A 25,210-nucleotide genomic window follows, 5' to 3' on the forward strand; every position below is an offset into this window, starting at 1 on the left:
GTGACTGAATTATCAAGTGGCGAGAGACTGTTTACTTTCTATTATCTATGGCATGTAGATTAGTGATGCTTAGCATGGGTGTGAGTAAGATTCCTCTGGGCTGGGTGCAGTAGCTCACACCTGCAATCCCAGCACTTTGTGAGACCGAGGTGGGAAGATCATGAGATCAGGAGATCAAGACTATCCTGGCCCATATGATGAAACCCCCTCTCTACTAAAAATACAAAAATTAGCCAGGTGTGTTGGCAGGTGCCTGTAATCCCAGCTACTCGGGAGGCTGAGGCAGGGGAATCTCTTGAACAGGGAAGCAGAGGTTGCAGTGAGCCACGATCGCACCATTGCATTCCAGCGTGGGTGACAGAGTAAGACTCCGTCTCAAAAAAAAAGATGCCTTTGTTAAACACCCTCCCTGCCCTACTGTCAGTCTCCATGAGGCACTATTTCTAATAAGACTGTAGACACATAGATGATATAATCACCTCTAGCTATATCAAATGTTATATGTAAGTTTCAGCTTTTGAGACATGAGTTGATAAGATTTGAAGTTCAAAGACCATGACTTTAATACTTTCTGAGTAATCATCTGAAGTATGTTTTTCACATGTGTTTTCCAAATTACTGACTGTTAATTATAAGTGCTTTTGAATTTAAAGGAAGCACTTAATGTTTAGGGATGAAATAACTCTTAAATTCTGCAGGTCTACCCTCAAAGTTTATACAGAGGTTTAATTGGATGTAAGACACAGAATCAGTCTTGGGGTTCTGTTTTTAGTCCATTTTAGAAAACCCAAAGTGTAGTGTGCTTTGTATGCCTTTAGGGTCTTGTAAATAATCTGTTGCTAAGTCATGTTCCCAACTGTTGTGTTTCTGTTACAGGTGGAAAGCAATCACAGCGTTAAAAGAAGACACGCTGAAATGATGCTGCTTTCATGTTGGAAAGTTGTTCATTAAAATTCTCTCAATAAAGCTTTACAGCCTTCTGCAAAGAAGTCTTGCACATCTTTTGTAAACTTTATTTCTAGGTATTTGATGCTGTGAAATATATATCATTCTTTGAAATGTTATATTCTGTTTGAGGTGGTATGTAGAGACTTAATACTTATATATGGAGTTTTCTATCCAGCAACCTGTTAAATATGCGTATGAATTCTAAAAGTTTACTTCTAGATCCTTTACAGTCTTCAGAGTCATATCATCTTTGAATAAGAGCAGTTTTGTTTCTGCCATTTTTTTTCTATTTCCTTTTGTATTTTTTGTAGAGATGGGGTTTTGATATGTTTCTAGGGCTGTTCTTGAACTCTTTAGTGCAAGTGATGCACCCCTCTCAGTTTCCCACAGTGATGGGATTACAGGCATGGGCCACCGCACTAGGCCTGTTGCTGCCATTTTGAAGAGTTTTATATCCTTTTCTGAATTTATGGCATTGGGCAGACCCACCTGGTTACAATGGTGATAGTGGACACCCTTGTCTTATCCATGCTGAGAAATGAAAATATTTAAGCATTTCACCATCATATTTACTGTAGTAGTTTTGGACTTTATCAGAGTAAGTCATTCCATTCTGTTCTAATTTGCTAAGAGTATTCATTTTGAATATATGTTGAATTTCGTCAAACAGTGCATCTATTTTGATTACCAAGGAATTTTTTCCTATTAATCTGTTAATGTAATGAATTAGGTTGACAAATTTGTAGTTTTTTATATTGTATGTTTAAAAATTGAGACAGGGTCTCACTCTGTCACACAGGCTGGAGTGCAGTGGTGTTATCCAAGCTCACTGCAGCCTTGACCTTCTGTGCCCAAGCAATAATCACACCTCAGCCTCCTGAGTAGCTGTGACTACAGGTACCTGCCACCATGCCCAGCTAATTTTTCTATTTTTTTTCTTTTTGTAGTGATGAGATTTTGGCATGTTGCTTACGCTGGTCTTGAACTCCTGAACTCTGGTGATCTGCCCAGCTCAGCCTTCCAAAATACTAGGATTTCAGGCGTGAGCCTTGGCCTGACCAGGTTTTTCTTATATTGGGGTCTTATCCATGTAAAGACTAACCTTATCTGTACCTTTTTGAGGGTGGGCTAACAGCATGATGAAATTTATCATTCTATTAATTTAAAGAAAACTATCCTTGACTTTCCAGTGTGTAAGTACGTGAAAGCATAATGATTTTTAAAGCATATATTGCTATGGGTGTTAGGACCCCTGCACTTTTCAGTGCTGTGGGAGCATGTCCTTATAAGTACCTTTAGTCTGTTTTCTCAACTACAAACATGTTAGGGCCATGGGTTGTGATTGGTAAGGAATGTGTCTTGTTAGTTTCAAGATGGAGTTGATTTTCAAATGGTGTCACTCTGGCTGTCCTAGGCTCTTGTTTTCCTGGTACTGTTACTTCTTCTGTGATTCTGATGCTATAAATGATAGACGTTTTAGTATTTTCCTACAGGCCCTTGAGGTTGTATTCATTCTTCTTTCAGTCTCTTTCTCTGACTTGCTCATGTTGAACAATTTCTTTTGGGGGTAGATCGTTATTTCTGTTTTAGCAGGTGGTCTACCTGTCTTTCTAGTCAGTCACCATGGTCCTTGTCCCCATGGTGGGGCCAGGACAAGAGAGGGTCCTGTAGGGGAGGGGTGTTCAGTTGAAGATGGAGTTTTGAGGGGAGCACTACTTGAGGTATTTGAGTCCCCGAGGCATAGGAAACAGCAGAGGGAGGTCGGATTACATTATCCTCAGTGGGGATGGGAATCAGGGGTCTGGGGTATGGGGCTACAAAAGGCAGCACTCCCCTCCCTGCAGCTGCACATGCTCCTTGGGCTCCTGCCTCAGTGTGCATGTTCCCTGGTTGTCTTCTGGTCAGTATGTTTGCCCACTTGGAGAACTCCAGGGAGCTGGGAGGGTGTGCAGTCCTGTCCCTGTCGTCTGGACACTTTTTCTTCTACTGAGACTATCTGGTAGGCCCACGTGGCAGTCCTCCTGAGGGCTGAAGTGTGAGTGAGTGTTGTGAACTGAACGTGAGCCTGGGAATCTCATCCAGCGAGAGGGTCCCAAACCTGGAAGAGGGCATGTGTGGAAAAAAAAGGAGACAGAGAGAGGGGTCTGGAGGACTGATTAGGCTATGCCCAAACAGCAATTTTTTTTGTGCAGTAGGTTCCATTATATACTTTTCTACTTAATGTTGTTCATGTCAGATCAAAGCATTTCTTAAATAACAAAAGAAAGAGAAAACAATTCTGGGGAACTAGTAAAAGGAACTGATACTGATTTAAAAGGTCAAGGGGGAAGTAGGTGATGCTGATTATCAATATTATCAGAACAACCAGTAACTTGGATAACAATCTTCAATTATCTAGAAGTCACAAGCTCAGCAGTAAATCATACATCTGCAAAAGACAAGGGCCACAGGGGAGGTCACCAGGCTGAAACAATGCCTGGTAAACAAAGTCATAGAACAGGTTTAGATTAGGAACCAGAAAGGGGAACACAATACCCAGTTGAATCACTTCAGCGTTCACCCAGCCGTTATCTCATCAACCAAGAAGGCTGAAAATAGTGTGCTGTTTAGTCATTCTTCTCCCAATTTTTCCTCCCCATAGCTCGACAGCCTCCAGCCAGGGAAAGTGTGTAAGGAATCAAGCTCACCTAATGGCGGAGGCCAAGTTGTTAGCCTCTCGCAGGGGTGATCCCCACAGTACGTGAGAGTGAGGAGGAGGCAGTGAGCATCAGGCAGTTCTGGCGCGTCCTGCTGCGTGGTCGGTCTGTGGTCTCTAAGGGAGAAGGGCCTCCTGACCTCGAAAGAGCAGGGCCATGAGATCATCTTCTTTCTCTTCACAGGCTGCAAGGCCACAATTGGCTTTGTGTTTTTGAAGGGGCCAGGAAAGGGAGGAAGGTGGGCAATGGAGGTGCAAGTGAAGATGGGGCAAGTGCTGGGGGTGATGTTGGAGGGATGGAAGTCCCGAGGTGCTGGGAACCCCTAACACAGGGCAGATCCCTGAGTCTTGAATGGGGCCCCGGGAGTGGGGGCATAGAGGGAGGCTTGGTGGGTGGTAAAGAATGGGTCTGTTGTTTGGGAAGGCTGTGGGCTGTTGAGCACTCCCCAGCGGTGTGGAGATCTGAATGCCTATTATTAGATCCCATTAAATTCTGAATTCTCTGGCTTCTTTTGTTTGTTTGTTTGAGACAGAGTCTCACTCTGTCACCTGGGCTGGAGTGCAGTGGTGTGATTTCAGCTTACTGTAACCTCTGCTTCCCAGGCTCAAGAAATCCTCCCACCTCAGCCACTCATTTTGAAGAGTTTTATTTCCTTTGTGATTTTATGGCATTGGGCAGACCCATCTGGTATGATGGTGCTAGTGGACATTTTTGACTTATCACTGATGAGAAATGGAAAAAATGTCAACATTTCACCAGTATATTTACTGTATTTTTAAATACATTGACTATCGGAGTAAGCCATTCCACTCTGTTCTAATTTGCTGAAAGTGTCCATTTTTAATATATGTTGAGTTTCATCAAACAGTACATCTATTTAAGTTTTTCTTTCTTTTTTTTTGTAGTGATGAGATTTTTTCATGTTGCTTAGACTGTTCTCGAACTCCTGAGTTCAGGCAATCTGCCCAGCTCAGCCTCCCAAAATACTAGGATTACAGGTGTTAGCCTTGGCCTGGCCATTTTTTCTTACATAGGGGTCTTACCTATATAAAGACTAAACTTATCTGTACTTTGGTGTGGGTGGGCTAATAGCATGATGAAATTTATCATTATATTGATTTAAAGAAAACAAGTATCTTTGACCTTCCTGTTTGTAAGCACGTGAAAGCATAATTATTTTGAAAGCATATATTGTTATGGGTGTTGGGACCCCTGCACTTTCCGCTGCTATGGGAGCATGTCCTTGTAAGGTACCTTTAGTTTGTTTTCTCCACTATGAACATCTTAGGACTATGGGTTGTGACTGGTAAGGAATGTGTCTTGCTAGTTTCAAGATGGGGTTGATTTTCAAATGGTGTCACTCTGGCTATCCTAGGCTTCTGTCTCCCTAATACTGTCACTCGTCCTTCTGCAATTCTGGTGCTACAAATGATAGATATTTTAGTATTTTCTTACAGGTCCTTGAGGCTGTATTCGTTTTTCTTTCAGTCTCTTTTTCTGACTTGTTCATATTGAAGAATTTTTGCTATTTCCGTTTAAGCAGGTGGTCTACCTGTCTTCCCAGGCAGTTACCATGGTCCTTGTCTGCATGGTGGGTCCAGGGTCAGAGAGGGCCCTGGAGGGAAGGGGGATTCAGTTCAAGATGGAGTCAGTTTTGAGGGAAGCACTATTTGAGGTATTTGAGTCCCAGAGACATAGGAAACAGCAGAGGGAGGTCGGTCAGATTCCATTATCCTAAGTGGGGATGGGAATTGGGGGTTTGGGGTGTAGGGCTGGGAACTGCAGCCCTCCCCTCCCCTGCCAGGCACACAAGCTCTTTGGACTCCCGCCTCAGTGCGCATGTTCACTGGGCGTCTTCCGGTCAGCAGTTTAGTCCACGTGGAGAACGGCAGTGAGCTGTGAAGGTGTGCGGCCACGTTCCTGCATTCCAGACTCTTTTTCTTCTACTGAGACTTATCTGGTAGGCCCACAGGCCAGTCCTTCCCGGAGTTGAAGTGTGAGTGAGGCTGAGGAGGAGGCAGCGGGCTTCCGGCAGTCCGTGGGTCTGCTACGTGGCCTGTGGTCTCTGAGGGAGAAGGGCCTCATGGTTTCTGAAGGAGAAGGGCCCCGTGGCCTCGGAGGGAGAAGGGCCCCCTGACCTCTGAAAGAGCGGGGCCACAAGGTCGTCCTCCTTCTCTTCACAGGCTGCAATGCCCCTATCGGATTTGTGGTCATAAAGGGGCCAGGACAGAGAGGAAGGTGGGCCATGGAAGGGAGGCGGACAGGGGCCCGGGTGAAGATGGGGCTAGTGCTGGTGGTGATGTTGGAAGGATGGATATCCTGAGGTGCCTGGAACCCTTGACACAGGGCAGATTCCTGAGTCCAGAATGGGGGCCCCTGTTGGGGGCAAGGCAGGTGGCAAAGAAGTGACCTGGAACCTGAGAATGCTGGTGAGCGCCCCTTAGCCATGTGGAGTGAGGAGGGCCAGAGTGAGAAGCATTGCAAGTTCTCACCTCTGCCATGGATGGTCCAGAAACAATGGGAAGGACTGGGCGAGACTGTGTGGTCCAAGCAAACTTGATTTGAGGGGGGTGAATGGCTCTGTAAGTGGGGGTGTGCCAAAAGCAGCAGTCACAGAAATTGTGATTCACTAGTGTTTTCATGTGGGGACCCCTTGTGAAACTAAACCTCATCAGAAATGCCCTCTGTCAGCGGGGCCCAGTGGTCCCAGATCCTCGGGACGCTGAGGTGGGAGGATCAGTTGAGTGGAAGGTTAAGGTTGCAGTGAGCTGTGATTATGCCGCTGCACTGCAGCCTGAGCACCAGAGCGAGAACCCACATCCAAAATACATTTTAAAATAATGTCCTCTGCCTTTTGCCACACGCCTTAAGATGATTGCTCTGCCACCTTGGCCACCATATATGGCTTTGCAAGCACTCAGGAAATGTACACACTTATGCTTAAGTCTTGGCCTTATTTTGAAAGTATTTTCAAAAGTAAAATGACAGCATTTGGCCATGGAAGTGATCGAATACAGCTATCCTCTCAAGTGCATGTTGCCAGTCATGGTTTTCTGTTTTTAGTGTGAAATATGAGTTGGCGAGAAAGACCAACCTATCGGCCTAGAGTACTATGATATATACAACTTTCTGAGGTGACTGGGTCTATGCTGGTAAGTACTTTAACATTTGATGTTTTCTATTAGCAGAAATTAATTTTTGTGATAGTGTTGTTGCCTTAGTATAGATATACTAACTATGCTAGTATAGATATACTTAGTATAGACCTTTATAGATATACTGATAAAGGTCTTTGATGCTGATATAAAATGATTATGGCATCCCATGAAGAAAACATTGATACAGGAGGATTTTTTTTCTCTTGTGTTCTCCAGCTTTTGCCCAGGACTTCCTTCTCATGCTTGTTAATTTCAAATTGTATACATCTATTCTACCATAGAGTATAATAGCTTCCAAAGTTCTTGCAGGTAACTTTTCTCAGAGTTACCTTTCTGTGGGTAGAGTAAACTTATTAAGCATATAGAATAGAGTGGGAGAAATGTCTTTAGGATTAGTTATGATCAGAAGAAGCATTTACCTATTCTCTCTGTGTGTGTGTGTGTGTATATATATATATATATTTATACACACATATGTATGTATTTTATTGACATGTATTGATAATGAAACTTTTTATTAAATTTACACACATGCACATATTTTGTAGCGCGAGCAGTGCAATCATGAACCACCTAAGGAAGTGGAACCACCATCTCAAAGTCTGGATCCTGCACCTGCTCAAAAGAGAAAGGATGAAGGAACATTGACAGCTCAAGGTGAAGGGAAAGGAAAGAAGAATGCCTGTTGGGGCGTGTGTGTGTGTGTGTGTGTGTGTGTGTTGCATTGTTACATACCAGGAACAGGATGGAAGAGAACAATGTAAACAATGCCTGGAAATTGACTGGAAAAGTGAGGAGGGTATAGTTTGCAGCTTAGATTAGGGAAATCCCTCACTATGATAAAATTTCTCCACTTTATAAATGACAGAATAAATGCTTGGGGAATTTGTTTTATCCAAGAACACTTGACTGATGAATACAGAATTTGTATATATTTTCTGAAGTCTGTGTCTTCCTACCGTCTATGTTGCCATAAAAGTAGTAAATGATTTTGCTTAAAATGCTTAGAACTGAAATGTTTTACTGTAAGGTAGCTTAGTACTGGCTCCAAAATAGACCAAATTCATAGGAGCAGGAGCAACTCCAAAAACCATATTGCTGAATGTTGGCCACTCTTTCCTTTGATTTATATTTTTATATGGTATGTTTGGTAAAAACTGGATAAAGCAGGATATTACCATACAGGAAGTTGGTTTACTATGATTTTATAAGTGGCTTTTAAGAGGTGATTAAATCCATTTATGGTTAGAAAAACTAAGAAATAATTATCCTGAGATTAACATAAGATAGAAATAATTTCTGCTAGATAAAATATTTTGAAGCAAAACATTTATGTAACTCAGGTCATGGATTACTCTAGTAATTCACTGTTAAAGATTTCTAGAATATGACTGACAATGCCTGCTAATTGCTCCCTTATTCTCAGTTTTGGACAATATGTTTTCTGTGATTGACAAATAATGTTTTTTTTTAATGTGGGGTTCATTTATGAAATGTTACATTTAGGACCTTTGGACCTGCATATAACTTCATTAGAACAAAGTTGAGTTTCTGTTTACCCCAGTAGGGAATGGGTGTCCTGACTGTGAGATTTTCCATAGTCCTCAAATCAATTTCCTTTAGACGTTTACAGTCAATTGTAATTGAAATTGTTTCTGTGTTGTGGACCTCAGATTTTTTTTTAATTGCATTTTAGGTTTTGGGGTACATGTGAAGAACATGCAAGATTGTTGCATAGGTACACACGTGGCAGTGTGATTTGCTACCTTCCTCCCCTTCACCTATATCTGGCATTTCTCCCCATGATATCTCTACCCAACTCCCCACCACCCGCTGTCCCTCCCCTATTACTGCTGAACAGATCCCAGTGTGTAGTGCTCCCCCCTCCCTGTGTCCATGTGTTCTCATTGTTCAACACCCACCTATGAGTGAGAACATGCGGTGTTTGATTTTCTGTTCTTGTGTCAGTTTGCTGAGAATGATGTTCTCCAGGTTCATCCATGTCCCTACAAAGGACACAAACTCATCGTTTTTGATGGCTGCATAATATTCCATGGTGTATATGTGCCACATTTTCCCTGTCCAGTCTATCATCGATGGGCATTTGGGTTGGTTCCAGGTCTTTGCTACTGTAAACAGTGCTGCAATGAACATTCGTGTGCATGTGTCCTTATAGTAGAACGATTCATAATCCTTTGGATATATACCCAGTAATGGGATCTCTGGGTCAAATGGAATTTCTATTTCTAGGTCCTTGAGGAATCGCCACACTGTCTTCCACAATGGTTGAACTAATTTACACTTGCACCAACAGTGTAAAAATGTTCCTATTTCTCCACATCCTCTTCAGCATCTGTTGTCTCCAGATTTTTAATGATTGCCATTCTAACTGGCATGGGATGATATCTTAATGTAGTTTTGATTTGCATTTCTCTAATGACCAGTGATGATGAGCATTTTTTCATATGTTTCTCGGCCTCATGTATGGCTTCTTTTGTAAAGTGGCTGTTCATATCCTTTGCCCACTTTTGAATGGGCTTGTTTGTTGTTTTCTTGTAAATCTGTTTGAGTTATTTGTAAATTCTGGATATCAGCCCTTTCTTAGATGGGTTAACCGCAAAATTTTTTTCCCATTCTGTTGGTTGCTGATTCACTCTAATGACTGTTTCTTTTGCAGTGCAGATGCTGTGGAATTTGATTAGGTCCTATATGTCTATTTTGGTTTTTGTTGCCAATGCTTTTGGTGTTTTGGTCATGAAGTCCTTGCCTATTCCTATGTCCTGAATTTTTCCCTAGATTTTCTTCTAGGGTTTCTGTGGTGTTAGGTCTTATGTTTAAGTCTTTAATCCATCTGGAGTTAATTTTAGTGTAAGGTGTCAGGAAGGGGTCCAATTTCTGCTTTCTGCACATGGCTAGCCAGTTTTCCCAACACCATTTATTAAACAGGGAATCCTTTCCCCATTGCTTGTTTTTGTCAGGTTTGTCAAAGATCGGATGGTTGTGGATATGTTGTGTTGCCTCCGAGGCCTCTGTTCTGTTCCATTGGTCTCTATCTCTGTTTTGGTACCAGTACCATGCTGTTTTGATTACTGTAGCCTTGTAGTATAGTTTGAAGTCTGGTAGTGTGATGCCTCCTGCTTTTTTTTTTCGCTTAGAATTGACTTGGCTATGTGGGCTCTCTTTTGGTTACATATGAAGTTTAAGGTGATTTTTCCAGTTCTGTGAAGAAGGTCATTGGTGGCTTGATGGGGATAGCATTGAATATGTAAATTATTTTGGGCAGTATGGCCATTTTCACAATATTGATTCTTCCTAACCATGAACATGGAATGTTTCTCCATCTGTTTGTGTTCTCTCTTATTTCGTTGAGCAGTGGTTTGTAGCTCTCCTTGAAGAGGTCCTTCATGTTCCTTGTTAGTTGTATTCCTAGGTATTTTATTCTCTTTGTAGCAATTGTGAATGGCAGTTCATTCTTGATTTGGCTCTCTTTAAGTCTGTTACTGGTGTATAGGAATGCTTGTGGTTTTTGCACATTGATTGTGTATCCTGAGACTTTGCTGAAGTTTCTTATCAGTTTCAGGAGATTTTGGGCTGAAACAATGGGGTCCTCTAGATATACAATCATGTTATCTGCAAATAGAGACAATTTGCCTTCCTCCTTTCCTATTTGAATGCCCTTTATTTCTTTTTCTTGCCTGATTGCTCTGGCTAGAACTTCCAGTACTATATTGAATAGGAGTGGTGAGAGAGGGCATCCTTGTCTAGTGCCAGATTTCAAAGGGAATGCTTCCAGTTTTTGCCCATTCAGTATGATATTGGCTGTTGGTTTGTCATAAATAGCTTTTATTATTTTGAGATACGTTCCATGAATACCGAGTTTATTGAGGGTTTTTAGCATAAAGGGCTGTTGAATTTTGTCAAAAGCCTTCTCTGCATCAATTGAGATAATCATGTGGTTTTTGTCTTTGGTTTTGTTTATGTGGCGAATTACGTTTGTAGACTTACATATGTTGAATCAGCCTTGCATCCCCCCGGTATGAATCCTACTTGATCATGGTGCATAAGCTTTTTGATGTGCTGTTGCAGTTGGCTTGCCAGTATTTTATTGAAGATTTTTGCATCTCTGTTCATCATGGATATTGGCCTGAAGTTTTCTTTTCTTGTTGAATCTCTGCCGGGTTTTGGTATCAGGATGATGTTGGTCTCATAAAATGATTTGGGAAGGATTCCCTCTTTTTGGATTATTTGTAATAGTTTCAGAAGGAATGGTACCAGCTCCTCTTTGTATGTGTGGTAGAATTCGGCTGTGAACCCATCTGGACCTGGGCTTTTTTTGTGTGGTAGGCTCTTAATTGCTACCTCAACTTCAGACTTCGTTATTGGTCTATTCAGGGTTCTGACTTCTTTAGGCTTGGGGGAAGGCAAGTGTCCAGGAATTTATTCATTTCTTCCAGGTTTCCTAGTTAATGTGCATAGAGTTGTTTGTAATAATCTCTGATGATGGTTTCAATTTCTGTGGAATCTGTGGTGAAATCCCCTTTATCATTTTTTATTGCATCTATTTGGTTACTCTCTCTTTTCTTTTTTATTAATCTGGCTAGTGGTCTGTCTATTTTGTTGATCTTTTTGAAAAACCAGCTCCTGGATTTATTGATTTTTTGAAGGGTTTTTGTGTCTCTGTCTCCTTCAGTTCTGCTCTGATCTTAGTTATTTCTTGTCTTCTGCTAGGTTTTAAGTTTTTTTGATCTTGCTCCTCTAGCTCTTTCAATTTTGACGATAGGGTGTCAATTTTAAATCTCTCCTTGCTTCTCATGTAGGCCCTTGTTGCTATATATTTTCCTCTAGAGACTGCTTAAATGTGTCGCAGAGATTCTGGTATGTTGTGTCATCGTTCCCGTTGGTTTTGAAGAACTTCTTTATTTCTGCCTTCATTTCATTGTTTATCCAGTCAACATTCAAGAGCCAGTTGTTTAGTTTCCATGAAGCTGTGCGGTTCGGAGTTAGTTTCTGAATTCTGAGTTCTAACTTGATTGCACTGTGATCTGAGAGACTGTATGTTATGATTTCCATTGTTTTACATTTGGTGAGGAGTGATTTACTTCGTATTATGTGGTCAATTTTCGAGTAGGTGTGATGTGGTGCTTTGAAGAATGTATATTCTGTGGATTTGGGGTAGAGAGTTCTGTAAATGTCTATTAAGTTTGCTTGTTCCAGGTCTGAGTTCAAGTCCTGGATATCCTTGTTAATTTTCTGTCTGGTTGATCTGTCTAATATTGACAATGGGGTGTTAAAGTCCCCCACTATTATTGTGTGGGAGTCTACGTCTCTTTGTAAGTCATTAAGAACTTGCCTCATGTAACTGAGTGCTCCTGTATTGGGTGTGTATATATTTAGGATCGTTAACTCTTCTTGTTGCATAGATCATTTTACTATTATGTAATGTCCTTCTTTGTCTCTTTTGATCTTTGTTGCTTTAAAGTCTATTTTATCAGAGATGAGAATTGCAACTCCTGCTTGTTTTTTGCTCTCCATTTGCTTGGTAAATCTTCATCCCTTTATTTTGAGACTTTGTGTATCCCTGCATGTGAGATGGGTTTCCTGGATACAGCACACCAATGGGTTTTGGCTTTTTACTCAATTTGCCAGTCTGTGTTGATTGGGGCATTTAGTCCATTTACATTTAGGGTTAATATTGTTACGTGTGAATTTGATCCTGCCATTTTGATGCTAGCTGGCTGTTTTGCCCATTAGTTGATGCAGAGTCTTCATTTTGTTTATGCTCTTTTCCATTTGGTATGTTTTTGGAGTGGCTGGTACTGGTTGTTCCTTTCTATGTGTAGTGCCTCTTTCAGGAGCTCTTGTAAAGCAGGCCTGGTGGTGACGAAATCTCTGAGTACTTGCTTGTTCTCAAAGGATTTTATTTTTCCTTCACTTATGAAGCTTAGTTTGGCTGGATAAGAAATTCTGGGTTGAAAGTTCTTTTCTTTAAGGATGTTGAATATTGGCCCCCACTCTCTTCTGGCTTGTAGGGTTTCTGCTGAGAGATCTGCTGTGAGTCTGATGGGCTTCCCTTTGTGTGTAACCTGACCTTTCTCTCTGGCTGCCCTTATCATTTTCTCCTTCATTTCAACCCTGGTGAATCTGATGATTATGTGCCTTGGGGTTGCCCTTCTTGAGGAATATCTTTGTGGTGTTCTCTGTATTTCCTGGACTTTAATATTGGCCTGCCTTGCTAGGTTGGGGGTTTTTCTGAATAATATCCTGAAGAGTATTTTCCACCTTGGATTCACTCTCTTCATCACATTCAGGTACACCTATCAAACGTTCATTAGGTCTTTTCACATAGTCCCATATTTCTTGGAGACTTTGTTCATTCCTTTTTACCCTTTTTTCTGTAATCTTGGTTTCTCGTTTTATTTCATTGAGTTGATCTTCGACCTCTGATATCCTTTCTTCTGCTTGGTCAATTTGACTGTTGAAACTTGTGCATGCTTCACGAAGTTCTCGTTTTGTGTTTTTCAGCTCCATCAATTGACTTATATTCCTCTCTAAGTGTCCATTCTCGTTAGCATTTCGTCAAATCTTTTTTCAAGGTTCTTAGTTTCTTTGTATTGGGTTAGAACATGTTCTTTTAGCTCACAGAAGTTTCTCATTACCCACCTTCTGAAGCCTGATTCTGTCATTTCATCACACTCATTCTCCATCCAGCCTTGTTCTCTTGCTGGTGAGGAGTTGTGATCCCTTGCAGGAGGAGAGGTGTTCTGGTTTTGGGTGTTTTCATCCTTTTTGCGCTGGTTTCTTCCCATCTTTGTGGATTTATCCACTTGTCATCTTTGTAGTTGCTGACTTTTCAGATTGGGTCTCTGAGTGGACGTCCAGTTTGTTGATGATGAAGTTATTTCTGTTTCTTAGTTTTCCTTCTAACAGTCTGGCCCCTCTGCCACAGGACTGCTGAGGTCCACTCTAGGCCCTGCTTGCCTGGGGATCACCTGCAGCAGCTGCAGAACAGTAAGGGTTGCTACCAGTTTCTTCTTCTGCTCTCTTTGTCCCAGGAGGATACCCACCAAATGTCAGTCTGATCTCTCCTTTATGAGGTGACTCTTTGGATATACGGGGGTCAGGGAGCTGCTTGAGGAGACAGTCTGTTCTTTATAGGAGCTCAAGTGCTGAGCTGTGAGCTCTGTTGTTCATTCAGAGCTGCTGGGCAGGTGGGTTTACGTCAGCTGCAGCAGAACTCAGAAACCCCTTTTTCTTCCCAGGTGTTCTGTCCCAGGGAGTTAGGGCTTTATTTATGAGTTTCTGTTGTGCTGCAGCCTTTTTTTCAGGGCTGCCCTGCCCAGCAAGGAGGCAGCCTAGTCACTGTCTGCCTGCAGAGGCTTTACTGAGCTGATGTGGGCTCCGCCCTGCTGCCATGTGGACTTCCCTGCAGTCCTGTTTATATGGGTGTTGTTAGAACTGCCTTGGCAATGGTGGCCCACCTCTGTAATGGTGGGTTGCCTCAGCAGTGGTGGGCTGCCTCAGCAATGGTGGACTACTTCTGTAATGGTGGAGTATTTTGGTAATGGTGAACACCCCTCCCCCACAGAGCTAGACCGTCCCGGGTTCAGCTGTGCTTGCTATGAAACTCTCAACCCAGAGCATTTCCAATTGCTGTTTTTTTTTGTGGGGGAGGGGGGGTAGGACCAGTGGAGCCTGATCACCTGGCTCCCGGCCTCAGAGCCTTTTTTTATTTGAACAGTCGACTCTCCCAGGTGTTCCAGTCACCTGTTGAAAAGGCGCCGGCATCTGTGTGATTTCCTGTGTGGCGACCCACTGTACCGCCTGAAACAGTGACGCTGAGATTCGTGGCACTTTTTTGCCTGGGAATCTCCTGGCCTGGCTCCCTGTTTGAGTCCCCTTTTTAATGTGATGAATGGGTGACTCTGCCTTCTCGGAGCTCCAATTGCCAGCTTAAAAGGGCAACCAAACCAGTGTATTTTGTACGGAGAACCGCCATGCTGAGGCACCAGCAAAAGAACCGCACCAGCAATACAGCTGTGCTGGTGACCAGTGGGGCTCCTCTACCTAGGATCTCCTGGTCTGTGGGGAATAAAAATTTGTCTGGAAATGTGGTGTCCACTCACCCTCTGTGCTTTCACTGGGAGCTGCAATCCTGAGCTGCTCCTAATTGGCCCTCTTGGATCTTCCCCCAATACTGTCTCTTTAATAATAGCGTGCGCGCTCTCTCTCTCTCTCTCTCTTTCTCTCTCTTTCTTTTTGTGACAGAGTCTCATTCTGTCACCCAGCTTGGAGTACAGTTGCCTGATCTTGAAGGTTACTGCAGTCACGCCTCACAGGCTCAAGCAATTCTTCTGTCTCAGCCTCTGGAGTAGCTGGGACTGCAGGCACACGCCACCATGCCTTGCTAATTTTTGTATTTTAGGTAGAGACAGGGGTTTCAGCATATTTTTCAGGCAGATGTTGAACTTCTGACATCAGGTATTCCATCCACCTCGGGCTTTCAGAGTCCAAGTATTACTCCTGTAATAAGCCACCATGTCTGGCCAGTAATACAGTTCTTTCATAAAGTTTATTTGAAATGTAGTTCAGGACCCAGCAACCAACTTATAGACTGTCATATAGAAACAAACTGAGTCAAAGCCCTATTAAGGTACAGCTTTTGAGAATAAGTCCTTAAATCAATAGCTTATAATTTTCAGATGCTTTTGTAAAGGTCTGCTTTTGGCAAATACATAACACATTTGTAACACACATCAGTTTCTTTGAAATATGCTGAAGCACTGATATAGGTTCTAATACCAGCTCTTAGAACATTAGTGAGACTCTGAGTGAATCCTTTAAGTTCTAAAGCTATCTTTGGTCTTAAAAATAATGAGTTTAAGTAAGGTATTTTGATATTTTCCATTCTGGTTTTTTCATACTCTGATCCTGTTGGGTAGAAGATACAGAGATCATCTGCTGTGCATGACTTGTTTATCCTAAATCATCAAACCCTGATCTGACTCATCTTAAAACATGTGAATTGAGATTTCATTGCTATTAAGAAAGTTAGTGGGCTTCATGTTTCTTTGTCTGTGTTGAGAAATGAATGCCTACTCTTAGATTCTAATTCTGAATTCTCTTGATTTTTTGTTTGTTTGTTTTTGAGACACAATATTACTCTGTAACCCATGCTGGAGTGTAGTGGTGCAATTTCAGCTCACTGTAATCTCTGCCTTTCAGGCTCAAGTAATACTCCCACCTCAGCCTCTTGAGTGGCTGGAACTAGAAGCATAAGCCACCATACCTGACTAATTTTGTTTTCTTTTTTTGAGAAAAAATTTTTGTAGAGATGAGGTGTCACTATGTTGCCCAGGCTGGGATTCTCTGACTCTTAATGAATAATTGATTTTTAAATCTTTCCCCACAGAAACCTTGAGTAACTGAATTATGAAATGGCAAGAGACTATTTAGTTTCTATTTTCTGTGGGATGTAGGTCATTGATGCTCAGGATCGGTGTGAGTAAGATGCCTGTGCGAAGCATGCTCCCTGCTGCACTGTCAGTTTTCGTGAGCCACTATTTCTAATAAGACCTGTATATACGTGTAGGATATAATCATCTCTAATCATATCATATATTACATGTAAGATTCACCTTTTGAGACATGAGTTGATAAGATTTGATCTTCAAAGACCATGACGTTAGTACTTCCTGAGTAATCAACCAAAGTATGTTTTACATATGTGTTTTCCAGATTGCTGACTGTTAATTATAAGTGCTTCTGAATTTAAAGGAAGCACTTGATGTTTAGGAAGAAATTAACCTTTAAATTCCACATGTCTATGCTTAGTCTATACAGAGTTGTAATTGGATGTAAGATGCAGAATCACCCTTAGAGTTCTGTTTTTAGTCCATTTTATAAAACCCAAGCTGTAGTGTCCTTTGTATGCCTTTAGGGTCATCTAAATAATCTGTTATTAAGTCACATTCACAACTGTTATGTTTCTGTTTCAGGTGAAGGGCAACCACAGTGTTAAAAGAAGATACACTGAAATGATGCAGGCTGTTCCTATGTTGGAAATTTGTTCATTTAAGTTCTCTCAATAAAGCTTTATAGCCTTCTGCAAAGAAGTCTTATGCATCTTTTGTGACTTTATTTCTAGGTATTTGATGCTGTGAAATATGTATCATTCTTTGACATTTTATATCCTGTTTGAACTGGTATGTAGAGAGATAATTCTTAAATATTGATTTTGTATCCAGCAACCTTGTTAAATATGCTTATGAATTCTTAAAGTTTACTTTGAGATTGTTTTCAGTATTCAACATACAGAATGATATAATCTTTGAATAAGAACAATTTTGTTTCTGCCATTTTTTTTCTATTTCCTTTTGTACTTTTTGTGGAGACCTGGTTTTGTTATATTTCCCAGGCTCTTTTTGAACTATTGAGTGCAAGTGATCCACCCGACTCAGCCTCCTAAAGTGCTTGGATTACAGGCATGTGCCACTGCACCAGGCACGTTGCTGCCATTTTGAACACTTTTCATTTCCTTTTCTGATTTTATGGCATTGGGCAGACCCACCTGGTACCATGGTGATAGTGGACATCTTTGTCTTAACCCTGATGAGAAATGGAAACATTTCAGCGTTTCACCATAGTATTTACTGTACTTTTTTGGTAGATGGACTCTATCAGAGTAAGTCATTCCATTGTTTTACTTTGCTGATTCATTTTGAATATATGTTGAGTTTCATCAAACAGTGCATCTATATTGATTACCACAGCATTTTTCCCATTAATTTGTTAATGTAATGAATTTGATTGATACATTTGTACTTTTTTATATTGTATATTTAAAAATTGAGACAGGGTCTCACTCTGTCACACAGGCTGGAGTGCAGTGGTGGTATCACAGCTCACTGCAGCCTTGACCTCCTAGACTTAAGTGATCCTCCCACCTCAGCCTCCTGAGTAGCTGTGACTATAGGTACATCCCAACAAGCCCAGTTAATTTTTATATTTTTCTTTGTAGTGATGAGACTTTTTTATGTTGCTTAGGCTGGTCTTGAACTCTTGAGCTCAGGCGATCTGCCCAGCTCAGCCTCCTAAAATACTAGGATTTCCGGCATGAGCCTTGACCTGGCCAGGTTTTTCTTACATCGGGGTCTTAGACTAACCTTTGTGCATGTGGGCTAACAGCGTGATGAAATGTATCATTCAATTGATTAAAAGAAAACTATCCTTGACACTCCAGTGTGTAAGTATATGACAGCATAATTATTTTGAAAGCATATATTGCTACGAGTGTTGGGACCCCTGCACTTTCCACTGCTGTGGGAGCATGTCCTTCCAGGTAACTTTAGTCTGTTTTCTCAACTACAAACATGTTAGGGCCATGGGTTGTGACTGATAAGGGATGCATCTTGCTATTTTCAAGATGGAGTTCATTTTCAAATGGTGTCACTTTAGCTGTCCTAGGCTCCTGTTTCCCTAATACTGTCACTTCTCTTTCTGCAATTCTGATACTACAAATAATGTTTTAGTATTTTCTTACAGGTCCTTGAAGTCGTATTTGTTCTTCTTTGTCTCTCTCTCTGACTTGTTCATGTTGAACAATTTCTTTTTGGGGTAGGTTGCTATTTCTGTTTTAGCAGGTCGTCTACCTGTCTTCCCAGGCAGTCACCATGGTCCTTGTCTTCATGGTGGGGCCAGGGCAAGAGAGGGCCCTGGAGGGGAGGGGAGCTCAGTTGAAGATGGAGCGAGTTTTGAGGGGGGCACTATTTAAGGTATATGAGCCCCAGAGGCATAGGAAACGGCAGCGGGAGGTGGGATTCCATTATCCTCTGTGGGGATGGGAATAGGGGGTTTGGAGTGTGACGCTGGTAGCAGCAGCCCTTTCCATCCCACCCATAGCTGCACATGCTCCTTGTTGCCTCAGTGCGCATGTTCACTGGTCATCTTCAGGTCAGCCCCTTTGCCTACGTGAAGAATACCAGGGAGCTGTGAGGGTGTGTGGTCACGTTCCTGCCGTCTGGACTCTTTTTTCTCTACTTAGACTCATCTGGTAGGTCCACAGGCCAGTCCTCCCGGGGGCTGAAGTTTGAGTGAGGGTGAGGAAGAGGCATTGGGCTTTGGGCGAGTCCACGGGTTTCAGTGCCTGGTCTGTGACCTCTGAGGGAAAAGGGACTCATGGCCTCTGAAGAAGTGCCTCCTGACTTCCAAGCATGGGGCCCTGAGGTCGCTCTACTTTAACTCACAGGCTTTGTGGTTCTGAAGGGCCCGGGACAGGGAGGAAGGTGGGCCATGGAGGGGAGGCGGTCAGGGGCTCAGGTGAAGATAGGGCAAGTTCTGGGGGGTGTTATTGGAGGGATGGAAGTCCCGAGGTGCTGGGAACCCCCGACACAGGGCACCTTCCTGAGTCCTGAATGGGGCCCCTGATCGTGGGCAAGGCGGGCAGTAAAGAAGGGGCCTGGAAACTGGGAAAGCTGCAGGCTGGTTAGCACCCCCCAGAGGTATGGGGTGAGTAGTATCCCGGTGAGAAGCATTGCTAGGTCTCGCCTATGCTATGCAGGGTAAGGAAACAATGGGAAGGACTGGGCGAGGCTCTGTGGTCCAAACACACTTGATTTGTTGGGGTGAATGGCTCTAGTAAGTGGGAGTGTGCCAAAAGCAGCGATCACAGGAATTATGATTAGTGTATTCATGTGAAGTCAACTTGTGAAACTGAACCTCATGAGAAATGTCCTCTGTCAGCGAGGCCCAGTGGCATGTACCTGTAGTCCAGTTACTCAGTTACTCAGTCCCAGTTACTCAGGACACTAAGACAGGAGGAGGCCTTGAGCGGGAGGTCGAGGCTGCAGTGAGCATGCGGCTGCACTCCAGCCTGAGCAACAGAATGAGACCTTGTGTCCAAAAGAAATTTAGAAAAAAATGTCCTCTACCTTTCGCCACATGTCTTTAGAAGATTGCTCTGCCAACTTGCCTTGCATAAGTGGCTTTGCATGCACTCAGAAAAGGTACACATGTATGCTTAGCTCTGGGACTTATTTTGGGTATGTTTTCCAAATTAAAACGACAAGTTAACATTTAGCTATGGAAGTGATCGAATATAGCTGTCCTCTCAAGTGCATGTTCCCAGTCACCATTTTCTGTTTTCAGTGTTTCTGTATGAAATATGAGTTGGTGAGGAAGATTAACCTATTGGCCTAGACTAAGACACTATGTCAAACCACCTGAGGTGAGTGGGCCTATGCTGGTGAGCGCTTTATTGTTAATCTGATGTTTTCTATTAGCAGATGTTATTTTTTGTGATAGTATTTTTGCATCAGTACAAAGACAGTGGTAAGGTCTTCATGCTGATAAAAATGATTATGGTGTCTCATGAAGGAAACATTGATTCAGGAGGATTTTGTTTTTCTCTTGTGTTCTTCAGGTTTCGCACATTACTTCTTTCTCATGCTTTGCTTGTTAATGACAGATTGTACACATCTATTCTAACACAGAGTATAATAGCTTCTGGAGTCCTTGTGGTTACTTTATTCAGAGTAACTTTCCTGTGGTAGAGTAACCTCATTAAGCATACAGAATAGAGTTGGTGAAACGTCTTTAGGCTTAGTTATGATCAGAAATATCTATGTATTCTATGTGCATATATATAATCATGTATTAATAACAAAACTTTTTTTAAATTTGCACACACACACACACACACACTCCCTGGCCCGAGCAGCTCAGTGATGAAGAAGTGAAACCACCAAAACCTGAAGAAGGGGAACCAGCAACTGAAAGTCAGGTTCCTGTACCTGCTCAGGAGGGAGAAGATAAGGGAGCATCTGCAGGTCAAGGTGAAGGGAAAGGGAAGACGAATACCTGTTGTTGTATGTGTGCATGCGTCTCATGCATTATCATATAATAGGAACAGGAGGAAAGAAAACAATGGAAACAATGCCTAAAATTGACTGGAAAAGTGAGGAGGGTATATAGTTTGCAGTTTAGCTTAGGGAAACCCCTCACTATGATGAAATGTGTCCACTTTATGAATGAGAGAATGGAGGCTCAGGGACTTGGTGAATACAGAATTTATATTTTGTTTCAAAGTTTGTGTCTTCCTACTATCTATGTTGCTTTAAAAAAAAGTAAATGATTTTGCTGAAAATGCTTAAAACTCAAATGCTTTACTGTACTGGCCCAAGAATAGACCAAGTTCAGAGGAGTAGGAGCAAGTCCAGAAACAGAATGTTGGCCACCGTTATGTGTGTATGTGTGTGTGTGTGTGTATTTTAAATGGATGACAGGTTCTTATGTTGCCCAGTCTTGCCTCGAATGCATAGCCTTACCTCCTCAAGCACCAGGACCACTGGCCTGAGCTACTGTGGCTCTCTTGATTGATACTCTTATATGGTAAGTTTGATCTGGATAAATCAGGATACTACCATACAGGTAGCTGGTTTAGTGTGATTTTTAAGTGCCTTTTATGAGGTGATTAAATCCTTTTATGTTTAGAAAAACCAAAGAAAGGAATTACTCTGAAATTAACATGAGATAGAAACAATTTCTCCTAGATAAAATAGTTTGAAACAAATCATTTATATAACTTAGGTCATGGATTATTCTAGGGATTTACTGTTAAAGGTTTCTGGAATATGACTGACAACATGGTCCATTAGTTGCTGTCCACCCACTCCCTTATTCTCAGTGTAGGACAGTATATTTGCTGTGATTCACAAACCATCTTATTTTTGGTGCTTTGTTCTACATGAGGTTCATTTATGGAATGTCACATTTAGGACCTTTGAACCTAAATGTAACTTTATTTGAAGAAAGTTAAGTTTCTGTTGAACCCAATAGGTAATGGATATCATGACTGTAAGATTTTCCATAGTACTCATTCAGCTAATGAATCCTTAGAAATTTATATTGTAATAGTAACTGAAATTCTATCCATATTGTAGACGTCAGATTTCTTAGCTGATGCCCACTGCTCTTATTGCTGATTGTAAGCATTACACATGTCCTGTGGTTTATGTTTAGAATGTCATTTAAGAGAAAGGTCTCAACCGGGGCTGAATGCCATGTACTCATAGTCCCAGCTAGTTGGGAGCCTGAGGTGAGAGGATTGCTTGAGTCCAGGAGTTCAAGCCCAGCCTGGGAAACATAGTGAGACCTCATTGCTAACAAATAAAGAAAGAGAGAAAGAAAGAAATACATAAAGGTTTCATGAGATAGGAAAACAAACATGCAAAGTTCCTTTCTATTTGCTGGTAATGTTGCAAACATAACTCTTTACTGAACTGTAACAGTTAAAAATAGTTAAGATGGTAAATTTTATGTTAAGTGTATTTTTTACCATAATTGAAAAAAACTCCTGTCTTTCTAAATTCAGTGTAGACTTACAACTTTTGAGTATATGTCCTATATTTTTCTAAATTTTGACTTTATATATTTTCAAGACATAAAATTTATAGAAAATTTCCAGGAATAGTACAATGAAGTCATATATTGTCACCTAGATTCACCAATTGTTAATAGCTTTTGCTCCATTGGTTTGATATCTTTTCCCTCCCTGACTTACCCTGCTGCCCACACACTCACACACTCACTTAACAGATATTATGTTTACTGTTATTAATGGTGAAATGCTTAGATAAAGTTTCAAGTATTATGGCCCTTTACCCTGTGTACTTAAGTGTATGTATGTCGTCAGAAGAAAGAACAAGTCATTCCTTGGATCATCACTGCACAAAGATCAAAATCAGGAAGTTTTAACAATGTGAAAATGCAGTCATTTCACACACAGTGTATACTCAAATTTTTTTAGGTATCCAGAAAATTCCTTTTTTCTTTTTTTTTGAAATACAGAGTCTCACTCTGTTGCTTAGGCTAGAGTACAGTAATGCAATCTAGGCTCACTGCAACCTACACATCCCAGGTTCAAGGAATTCTAATGCCTCGGCCTCCTGAGTAGGTGGGACTACAGTTGCCAGCCACTGTGCCTGTCTAATGTTTCTCCTTTTTTTGTATTTTTAATATATATGGGTTTCACCATGTCAGCCAGGGTGGTCTTGAACTTCTGACCTCATCTGATCTGCCCACCTTGGCATCCCAAAATGGTGGGATTACAGACATGAGCCACCGAACCTGGCCCAGATAGTTTCCTTTACAGAATTTTTTGTTTCTAACCCAGAGCCCAGTTCAGGATCATGTCTTGCATGTATTTGTCATGTATTTTTAGTTTATTTTAATCTGGAATAGCTCCTTAATTTTTCTTTGTCATTCATGATATGGACATTTTTGAAGAGGACCAGTTGTTTTGCAGAATGTTCACCAATTTGGGCCTTTTCATGTATTTTTTTAAGACCGTTTTTCACTCATCATTTATTGGTGGCTACTGATGCTGTATAGGAGTCTAAGTGCTATGACAGACAGGATTTCAGCCTTGAGTCGTTTAATATGATAAGGACACTCAGAAGTCCAATAACAGAGAAATGCAAAGGAGGCAACAAAGTTGTTTGAGGGCAGTATTTGGGCTGGAAGAGGGTAATATTTAGAAAACTCTGTTTTCCTGTTTTTTGCCAACAGTCTCCTGAAATAATGTTCTTCGGATTCTTATCAATACATTTAGTAATTACACTAGCTAAAGGTTTTATTTAATAACACCAAGAGCATGAATACTATTTCTTTACCTTCATGTTTTACTGTCTAAATTTATATATATAAATATAACTATATATGTTTAAAATGTATATAATATTTAAAAATAAGATATATATTTTATATTTAAGGGCCAGAGCCTGAAGCTGATAGCCAAGAACAGGTTCACCCAAAGACTGCATGTGAGTGTGGAGATGATCCTGATATATGGGAGATGTGCCTGCCAAATCCAGAGCAGGTGAAATCACCAGAAGAAGGTAGATAATCCATTGGGCATGCAAATTGTAGGGTGTTTGTTTCCACAGTATCATATATAAGTGTATATATATATATATATATATATTTTTTTTTTTTCCTGAGATGGAGTCTTGCTCTGTCACCCAGGCTGGAGTGCAGTGATGCAATCTCGGCTCACTGGAACTTCTGCCTCCCAGGTTCAAATGATTCATCTGCCTCAGCCTCCTGAGTAGCTGTGATTATAGGCATGAGCCACCATCCTAATTTTTGTACTTTTAATAGAGATGGGGTTTTGTCACGTTGGACAGGCTGGTTTCGAACTCCTGACCTTAGATAATCCACCCGCCTTGGCCTCCCAAAGTGCCAGGATTTTAGGCATGAGCCACTGTGCCCAGTATTATATTTTTAATAACACAGAGGTAACAGTACTGCCTCTTTAATAATAGAGTTCTTGTGTAAAGCTTATTTGAAATGTAGTTCAGGCCCTAGCACTCGACTTACAGAATGTCAAATATAGAAAGATGCTGAGTCAAACTTATGTTGATTTACAACTTTTTAGTATAAGTCCTTAAACCAATAATTTATAATTTTCAGATGCTTTTGTAAGGATCTCCTTTTAACAAATACATAACACATTTGTAACACCCATCAGTTGGTGTGAAATATGCCGAAGCACTGATGTAGCTTCTAATACCAGCTCTTACAGCATTTGCTTAACGAATCCCTTAACTCCTAAACCTGTCTTTGGTCTTATAAAATAGTGAGGTTGTGTCAGATATTTTAAAATCATTTTCCATTCTGGTACGTTCATACTTTGATCCTGTTGGATAGAATGCATAGGATACGTAGATTGTCAGTTTTGCACGATTTTTTTTATCATCAATCATCAAACTCTGGCCCGAGTCATCTTAAAACATCTAACTGAGATTTCATTGATACTAAGAAAGTGAGTGGGCCTCTGCTTCATGTTTGTTTTTCTTTGTGGAGACCTGAATGCCTATTCTGAGATTCCATCAAATTCTGAAATCTCTGGCCATTTTTTGTTTGTTTTTTTTGAGACAGAGTGTGACTCTGTCACCCAGGCTGGAGTGTAGTGTTGTGATTTCAGTTGACTTCAACCTCTGCCTCCCAGGCTCAAGCAATCCTCCCACCTCAGCCTTCTGAGTGCCTGGAACTACAGGCACAATCCACCATCCCTGACTAATTTTGTTTTTTAAAATAATTTGCTAGTAGAGATGAGAGCTCACTATGTTGCCTAGTCTGGGATTCTCTTGCTCTTCGTGAATAACTGGTTTTTAAATCTTTTCCCAAAAAAACCTTGTGTGACTGAGTTATCAAATGGCTTGAGACGGTTTAGTTTCTATCATTTGTGGCATGTTGATCAGTGATGCTCAGCATCGGTGTGAGTAAGATACCTGTGTTAAGCACGCTCCCTGCCCCACTGTCAGTCTTTATGAGCCACTATTTCTAATAAGACTGTAGACACATAGATGATATAATCAGCTCTAACCATATCAAATGTTACATATAAGTTTC

General features: G+C 41.3%; 1 long non-coding RNA gene and 1 pseudogene across 2 annotated transcripts; both read left to right on the plus strand.

Moving 5' to 3' along the window:
- Positions 1-5,515: 5,515 nt before the first annotated feature.
- LOC118150587 (uncharacterized) lies at positions 5,516-16,908 on the plus strand. Of its 2 annotated transcripts, none has more exons than XR_004738689.2 (4): positions 5,516-5,604; positions 6,708-6,796; positions 7,351-7,459; positions 16,798-16,908. It is a non-coding gene; the product is annotated as an uncharacterized LOC118150587 (long non-coding RNA). The 2 variants fall into 2 exon arrangements; XR_004738688.2 differs by having other exon boundaries at positions 5,516-5,640; positions 16,798-16,907.
- Positions 16,909-19,961: 3,053 nt separating this feature from the next.
- On the plus strand, positions 19,962-24,933 carry LOC100387110 (G antigen 10-like; annotated as a pseudogene).
- Positions 24,934-25,210: the final 277 nt, after the last annotated feature.

This window comes from Callithrix jacchus, chromosome X (assembly GCF_049354715.1).
Source record: "Callithrix jacchus isolate 240 chromosome X, calJac240_pri, whole genome shotgun sequence".
In the NCBI taxonomy this organism is placed as follows: Eukaryota; Metazoa; Chordata; class Mammalia; order Primates; family Cebidae; genus Callithrix; species Callithrix jacchus.